This window comes from Astatotilapia calliptera, chromosome 9 (assembly GCF_900246225.1).
Source record: "Astatotilapia calliptera chromosome 9, fAstCal1.2, whole genome shotgun sequence".
NCBI lineage: Eukaryota > Metazoa > Chordata > Actinopteri > Cichliformes > Cichlidae > Astatotilapia > Astatotilapia calliptera.
The window spans coordinates 33,830,150-33,839,346 of record NC_039310.1 but is presented as its reverse complement, the minus strand read 5'-3'; positions in this window follow the sequence as shown (position 1 = coordinate 33,839,346).

The window sequence follows — 9,197 nt, the reverse complement described above, 5'->3', positions numbered from 1 at the left end:
CTGACAAACTGTTTGCTTTATTTGTAATATGAACATTTCTACTGCAAAGCTTAAATGTTCAGCATGTTTCTCTGTTTCCAGTCTATAGAGACAGTCAAACTTTCTGCCTTCACCTGTGCAGTAAAGACTGAGAGGAGAGCTGAAACCAACCATTCAATCAGCAAACAGCATCAACACCTGACCTTCATTCAGACTCTGTTATTGAAGATGTTGTTGTGTGAAATAAATACAAACATGGAAGGATGATTTTCTACCACGACAAACGTTTTTCCATGTAAATGGAGGCAACAGACTGGAAACGAGCCGGCTGAAGCTCAGAGGTGTTTCTCCACCTTAAAGAGAAGCAGATGTTCCTGTGAGATGCAGGACAAGAACGTCTGAATGCCCTCGCCATGGTGTCATGGAGACGACCCACCTCCTTCCTTACTCCTTACACCTATACTTTGTCCTCTTTACTTTAGTCCTTCAATGTCTTCTCTGTCCTTCCTATTATCTCCATCAAGCTTCCATCTCTTTATCCCTCTTTCTCACCTCCTCTTTTTTCCTTTGTTGTCTCCTTTCTTTACTTATTTCCTTGTATCCTTGCTTTATTTTCCACCCATCTCCTCCTTCAATCCTGCTTCCTTTCATCAGTACCTTGTCTCATCCTCCTTACGCTTCTCTCCTTCCTCGGAGTCTTCCTCAATGAGATGAGCCCATTTTAAAATTGTATAGTGAACATAAAAGAATCCATTTACACTAGTTAGTTCATTGATCTAACTGGACAAACTCTGGTGACGATGTTTAAATACAGAGCTCTAATATAACAAACATGTATATTTTTATGTATTTTATTTATTGTTGACTCCATTTAATTTGTAAAATATGTGTATACACACACACACACACACGTAGAAAAACATTTAGTATACACATCCAGAATTTTTTTTTTTGCATATACTATTATATATTGTACATATATGTATTAGTTTCACATTTAGCCATTCGTATATTTTGCCTGTTTATGTTATTGTATTTTGCACAACTCTGTTGCTTGTGAAGCTCGCACACAAGAATTTCACTCGCATGTGCTGTACCAATGTACCTGCACATGTGATGTGATAATAAAAGTGATTTGATTTGATTTGATGTAGTGAACGTTAACTGTGAAGGAGGTTGGTGCTCCATTGAGGCTAATTTGTTGCCATCTGGTGGTGAGAAGATAAACTGTGACTGTCTGTCTCCATGGAGATGCTGCCCAGCATTGTTGCTTCCATGGTTTCTTTGCGTCACGCTGAAAGCACATGAACAGTACCACATGTTTGATCTCAGGTTCAAAGAACGAGCAGCATCCTGTCTCCAACCTGTTTCTCCATCTTCTACAACAGCTGATTAATCTTCTCAGCCATGTGACCTGCCTCCATCGTGAGGCCTGGGTCCTCCAGGCTCAGGGATGGACTGGAAGGAGACAGCATAGAGTGCTTGGGAGAAGTCCTCACACAAGCAGCAGTGTAATGCTGTGATATTTACTATTGGTTCTTAGAGATGCTTTATTCAACATGGAGTTTCATCTCAGTGCGTCATGTTTTTATTGGACTTGAAACTCATTCTGAATATTTGGCCTCATGATTGTCGTCTTGCTCTCTACATAATTTGGACTGTTTGAAGCTCGAGCAGCTCATTAAATTGAAGTGTTTTTAATTTGATGAAGGGTGAGTCAGACGCTTGATTGAAGCCAGTGTTACTGATGATTCTTATTGCCCTCTGTTGGGATATATGTATTGGTTTTAAATGCTCTTCATTAAGGACGGCACCTATCACTGCACTTCCTCACGGTGACCACCTGAGGGCAGAAGGCCGTCTTCAGACAGTATGTCTCTGCTGACAGTGTCAGTGTTTCTATCAGTTTAATAATTTTTGTGTTCTGTTACGAGTTCAAATATTGAGGGTGAGCACAGAAACAACAACTGGTCCAGGAGAGTTGGTCAAACAATGATTTTAATTAACGCACGCGTGGCAGATGAACACTGTACGCAGACAGCATCGATCTCCGCCCAATGATACACAAGCAGTTTTTTTTATAACATCAGGATATTATTTATGACGCCCCCTCATGCGTCAAAGCAGATACAATACATGCATAAGTTTCAAAACCACAAATGTTCTGTTGACGACTTTTGACACATTTAAAAGGACATCTTCTCCGTCTCGAGGCCAGGTGCTTCCTGTTAATCTTCTAACTCTCGCTTATCTCCTGGAACAAACTGTCCCTTAGGCAGACACAATTTTGCAGTCACAAGCGTTTGCCAACTATTATTTGAACTCTTACCTAAACATGAATCTAACTACTGTTTGTGTGTGTGTGTGTGTCTCAACCTCCAACGCACTCAGCCTCACTCCGCCCGTCGGCGCTTCTAACCTTTTACCAGACAGAAGCTCTCTGTGATAGATGTAACAATCTTAACTAAGAACATGTGTGATCTATTAAATAAATGCTTTGATGAAATGATATTTAATGTAATGGTAATGATGATGTTATGAATAGTAGCAGTAAAATATTTCCCTGATCTCCACAGTTCACATGTAAAGCATCATTATCGCACTGACTAACAGTAGTGGTGAAACGCTGCAGTGAATGTGTCCTAATGTCAGTATTATCTTATGTGGAGAGTTGTAGTTACTGACAGTGACCACTCTCTTAGTTACTCAGCGACATAACTTCAGGTATAACTGTGTGGGTTTCTTTTTCGTTGTTATGATGGTGCTTCGTCACCATGGAAATGTTATAGTCACATTTAGTAAATCATCCTTATACAAGTTAGACACTCGTTATAGTTACACATACTTATTTTAATACTAGACACATTGAGACATTTTCCCCAATAGAATCAAATGTTTTTACAGTTTTTCTGTTTCTTATCGAGGCTTTTATTGTGAAACATTAGCAGCAGGAAGTGTGTTTTTCTTTGTGAAGACAAACCAAGTGTAAATGTGTGTGGTGGTGAGCTCACAGTCAGTGTTTGTGCTCCTCTTTTCTCTCCAAGGCCTCACAAATGCTCACTCTGTTTGTACATCACTTATTTTCAAATGATAATGCTTTTAAACAACTTTTGTTAAAAATATTAATTCAACTGTAAATTGTAAATTCAGAACTGTTATTGATCCTTTTTACCTTAAAGTGTATATTTATTTACTCCCTTTACCTTACCCTAGTCTTAAAGTGCATATTTATTTCTTACTCTTCTTATATTATATATTATATTTATTGATTTTTGGGGTTTTTTTTGCACTGAATGGAACTGGTGCCTTGTTGTCTCATCTCTCTATATACTGTAATACACATAGCAGAGATGGCAATAAAGTTGACTTTGACTTTGAAATGGAGATAAAATTACATCAGTAGGGAATTTTTACGACCCTGACCATCAAAAAGACGACAAGGAGAAAGTGTGAGGCGACCTCTGGGTTGAAGTGAGTGCAGAAGTGAAAAAACGAAAAGATGAAGTGAAAGCAGCTGAAATATTACAGACTGCTCCCATCAGCTTCACATGTAGGATCACACAGAGATGATCAACTGGGACACCAAGATCAAAAGAGAGGAACTATGAGAAGGAAGGAAACACGAGAAAGGGATGGGACGCTGTTTCACGGTGTGGAACTTATGAGGCGCACATGTAACCATGGATAAAACTGTTACAATAACACAACAGGAGATGATACAATACAAAATATAAGAATAAATATGATTAAAGAGAAAGTCATCATGAGTCACATTCATGCTGTAAACAATTGAACAAACGTGTGTAAAAATTCTTGTTAAAACTAGAAAACAGGTTCTGATTGAACGAGTGTTTTGTGTTTGCTATGTTTGCTCCTTTAATGGAACCTTTTCCACTTCTTCCTGTAAGAGAGAGTTAGCTTTGTGAAAAAACAAAAACAAAAAAAAATCTAGTGACTCCAGAGAGAAGAATCCGGGATTTGGAAAACACAAAGGTCTTCTTACTCAAAGAAAAACTGTGGATTTGATCTGATCACAGTGACAAAGAACTAAACTGTGTAAAAGTGTGATAATTTGGACTGTTGACTCATGTTATATGATGACGATATTTTCTTGTTTTGAGCTGAAATAGATTTTTCTATAGGAACTCTGTGTTTAAGCACCAATGCACCAAACTGGGATTGAGAACAATTTAGAGCTCATGCAAAGAAAGACAGAACCTGCTCATCGGAATAACTAAAATGATCTTTATCTATGGAAGGTTAAGTGTGACTTACTCAACTGTCACTGATTTGTCTTGTTTCTGTCACAGATTAGTAGGCAGAGGACTCACTTGCAGGACTCTGAAGTTTAGAGAGAGGGTGAGGGTTTATTTGAAATGTGACACCAAGTGAGAATATATACATATATACAGTGGAACAGATAACACGGGGCTCCAGGGAGTAGGGCGGGGTCCGAAGGGAAGGTCCAAGACGGGGGTACACACACGCTCTTCTTCCACTCGATCCGTAACTCAAAAATGTCCACACTAAGAAGCTCACGCTCACTCACACACATCCACAGAAATCCAGACGGCAGGGAAGACGGGCAGGGAGTCTAGAAGGCCTGTACACAGAGGAAAAAACAAAGTCAGGAGGAAACTCTAGGGGATCAAAGGAACATTTTCATAGGTTACACTACACTGACACTTGGTAATGTGACGATCCAGCGAGGAAGCAGCCTCTCTTGCCATCTTAAGTAGTCTGCCAGGATCAGTGTGAATGAGCCACAGGTGTGTGTTCAGGGTGGGTTCAGAGGCGGGGAACCAAGGTCCAGTTCCCCCCTGGTGGGAGAGGTTAAGACAAACAATACACACACCACGACCTCTCCAGATCTTGAGAACCATGACAGTTTCTCTCTTTGTGTTTTATTAAATATGCCGGCTTTTCATTTAAAGGTTTCCAGTTCTGGTCTTTTCACTGTGCTTTGCTCCAACACTCCTGCCAACCTAGAACTGGTCCAGTAGCTTTCATATTTGTCTTACAGTACAGCAGGTAGTTCCAGGACACACACAGACACACACATTACAGTGTTGCCTTCAGTTCAATTTTATTCATATAGCACAGCTGTCAGCTAAAGGTGCTTTATATTTACATCTTATATTATAAGGTAAAGACAATAATACAGTAACTCATAATTAAAGGCAGAGAGTTGTATACAAACATGGTGAATGAAGAAGAAACACTCAGTCACCAGCAGCCTACACCTATTGCAGCATAACTAAGGGAGGATTCAGGGTCACCTGGCCCAGCCCTAACTATATGCTTTAGCAAAAAGGAAAGTTTTAAGCCTAATCTTAAAAGTAGCCCTCTGAATCTGTTCAAAATCACCACCCTTTCAGCTTGTTCGTGGCCACAAGTGGCCACCTACAGATTAGGTCTGTAATTTTTTATTATTTTTGTTTTTTTGCCTTTTTTTTTTTTTGCATAAAGCTTTTAAGTAACTTCAGTTCTTTCCATAAATATAAAATAATTATTACTTTTTTATATTTTAACCCTTTAAACACCAGTTTGTTTGTCCACTGCACCAGCTGGACGACAACCTCAAATCTCGCAATTTTATATAATTGCATTGCTACTGAAATTTCTTGTATTATTAATAGTAGTCTGGGGCATGTAATTGATTCACATCAACATTGATTATAATGCATTGTTATTTTAGTGCAGAGAGAGCAAAAACATAAAAAACCCCTTTCAGACTGTTCGTGGCCATAAATGGCCACCCCTTGTTTACATTTAAAAAATGCTATAAAATTATTATATATTAAGAAAAATGTCCAGTTTTTTTTACATGATTTTTTAGATTAGCATCAGGGCTGTTCATCAAAATCAAAATTTCATTAAAATTCTGAAATTTAACCCTTTAAATACCAGTTAGAGCACATAATCATAACAACTCATAAATAGAGAAAATCATAAAATCCCAGTTTTTTTTTCTAAATAATACATGCCATCTGATTTATTTGCTAACCATGATGAAGGTTAGATGCATAGCAATAATTAACACCATCAATGACATTTATGCAACATTGTTTTTTTCTGCAGTGGCAGAAAAACATAAAAAAAAACCCTTTCAGACTGTTCGTGGCCAAAAGTGGCCACCCCTTGTTTACATTTACAAAATGCTATAAATGTCCAGTTTTTTTTACATGATTTTTTAGATTAGCATCAGGGCTGTTCATGAAAATCAAAATTTCAATCAAATTCATAATTTTAACCCTTTAAATACCAGTTAAATCACATAATTGTAATGATTTACATAGGGATAAAAGCATAAAATCCCCATTTTTTTCTAAATAATACATGCAAACTGATTTATTTTCTAACCATGATGAAGGTTAGATGCATAGCAATAATTAAAAGTATCAATGAGTTTTATGCATCTTTGTTTTTTTGTGCAGTGAGAGAAAAACAAAAAAAAAATCCCTCTCAGCTTGTTCGTGGCCAAAAATGGCCACCCCCTGTTTACATTTACAAAATGCTATAAAATTCATATATTAAAACATTTTTCTACTTTCATTGACTTGATTTTTTAAATTAGCACCGCTTCTAGTCATAAAAACCAAAATATAATTCAAATTCTGATATTATACCCTTTGAATACCAGTCAGGTTATGTATTATTATAGTAAAAATAGTAATAAAGTTCACATCTTTTAGCATATAAATGGTGAAACCTAATATGTTTTTTTTATCATCATTGCAGGTCAGTAACAGTAACTGTTACAATGATTTATTTTTACTTTATTTATTTATTCTTTCTTTTTTTTGGGGGGGGGGGGGGGGGAGAGAGATGAATGGCCAAAAGCAATGTCACACATTGTGTGTTAGTGGCCAGTGAGGCAATTTAATGACCAAATAAAGGAGCTCAATATTGAGCCGGAGAATACGATCCGCGTCCTCAGCCAGGGAGCGATAATCCTTCGTGCCCGGAAGCGGAGAGTTGGCGAGGCCGGCTCTCATGGCCGCCGGCAGCTGTCTGAAGAAAATGTGGGCGAAGAGGAATCCCCCGTCGTCCGGTCCGAGAAAGGATAGCATGTGCTCCATCAGTTCGAGAGCCGTACGACCACCCAGGCCTGAGAGGGAGAGGAGCTTCTCGGCTCGCTCTGCGTCGGTGAGGGCATAGCGCCGAAGAAGCAGCTCCTTAGGGGCGGCGTACTCGGGTGGGTGGGTCCCGGAGGAGCGTCAATGCACGACGGGTTGCTAGCGGGTCGAGAGAAGCCACCACATGGTGATATTTCTTGTCGTCAGCCGAGATGCCACGAAGGGCGAACTGGGCCTCCACGTGCACGAACCACAACGGGGGATCGTGAAGCCAAAAGTCCGGCAGCTCCACAGCAAACGTAGCTGCAGCCGGAGGCAGAGGGCTGGCGGCTGCTGATGCATCCAGAGCGGAGTCGGCGCCACCAGCGGACCGCAGCATGTTCGAGTCAGGGGTCACCAATGTGGAGGTAAACACAGACGACACGAGAGCTCTCGATAAACACTGCTCGTTTATTGCTCATCACCACAGAACTCAACACTTTCACTCCAAAACACAACAACAACACTTCCTGAGAACTGGGTGTGAGTGGAGCCCTCCAGTGGTCTTGAGTGGAGTGGAGTGAGTGGAGCCCTCCAATCATTGGGGGGGGGGGGGGGGGGGGGGCTCCACCTCCATGCCCCCCAACCCCAATCCTCCCCCAAAGAAGAGGATTCGGGCACTGGCTAGAACTCAACATCAGTGGTGATGCAGTCAGCCTCTTTGAAGATTGTCCCCTCATCTTCTGGAGAGCAGGTTTCTTCATCTTGGGCAGATGTATTTTCTTCAAGGACAGATGACTGCTGCTGTCCTTGCTCTCTGACCAGATCATATAGGCAGTGCTTGAAGCAGTGATGACCTTCTTGCCATATTGCCAGAATAAATGATCTGGAAGCTGTTAGGCTTACTTACAGCAGTAGCTCTGTCTGCACCTGCAGAAACTCCAGGACACGTTTACAAACAGTGTTTGTTGTTGTTTGCGCTGCAGCTGCAGCTGCAGGTTTGAACTCTGCAAAATGTCCTGTGATTGGGGTTTTTTTTGTTTTTGTTTTTATTTCTAGAGTTAATATTTTGGGTATGGTATCTTTTGATGAAAAATACAAGAGTAAAAGTGCTTTTAGCATGTGCTTCAAAGCTAAGTGACTGGGAACCTCAAAGCTCAATATCCTGCATCCACAGAAATTCACTGCAGCCTATGTAATGTTTGAATTTATTCCAGTCTATCTTGCAAATACATGTTTGTACTGCAATGTCATGCATAAACACAAACTATTAGATCCTTAAGATCAAACCTATGTCAAAATTGTTTCATTATTTTGGTCCATTGGAGTGTGGTAGGCCATCAAAGGCTGCTACTAGAAACTCAGAATATTACATGAAATTGCTTGCTTGGCCAAAAATGGGTAAATGATGTAATTTGGTAAAAAACATTAAAAACTACAATTTTCATGTGTTGACTTTAGAATGAAAGCAATTTTACCTAAATTGCATGATATAGTACTGTCAGTAACAAGGAATCAAAAAAGGTGGTTATAATGGGTTTCAATTGGCCACAAATGGCCACGATAGAACCAAGAGGAACTATTCAGTGTATAGTGAATATTATTGACATTATTAAGGAGCTGATGTTGAAAATTAAAAAATCTGACAAAAATACACACCTTTGGGAAGTTTCATTCCACTTGCATTAACAGAACAAAAATGGTTGAAAAGCGAAAAGCAAAGTGGCCACAAATGGCCAGGATAGTACTCAGAGGGGTAGAGATAGTGTCTGTCTCCTGAATCCAAACTGGAAGCTGGTTCCACAGAAAGAGGGGCCTGAAAACTGAAGGCTCTCCCTCCCATTCTACTTTTAAATACTCTAGGAACAACAAGTAGGCCTGCAGTGCGAGAGCGAAGTGCTCTAATAGGGTGATATGGTACTACAAGGTCATTAAGATAAGATGGGGCCTGATTATTTAAGACCTTGTATGTGAGGAGCAGGATCTTGAATCATGGGTTTAACGTTAATATTAAAGTACATATAGAGCTTAATGCACTCCACTCAGTTTTCCTGAAATGCACATCTTACATTAGACTTTTTACAACCTGGAACAAACATTTCAAGAATTTCATTTTATATCTGACATTTCAATTACACTTGATTGATTTGAAATATTCAA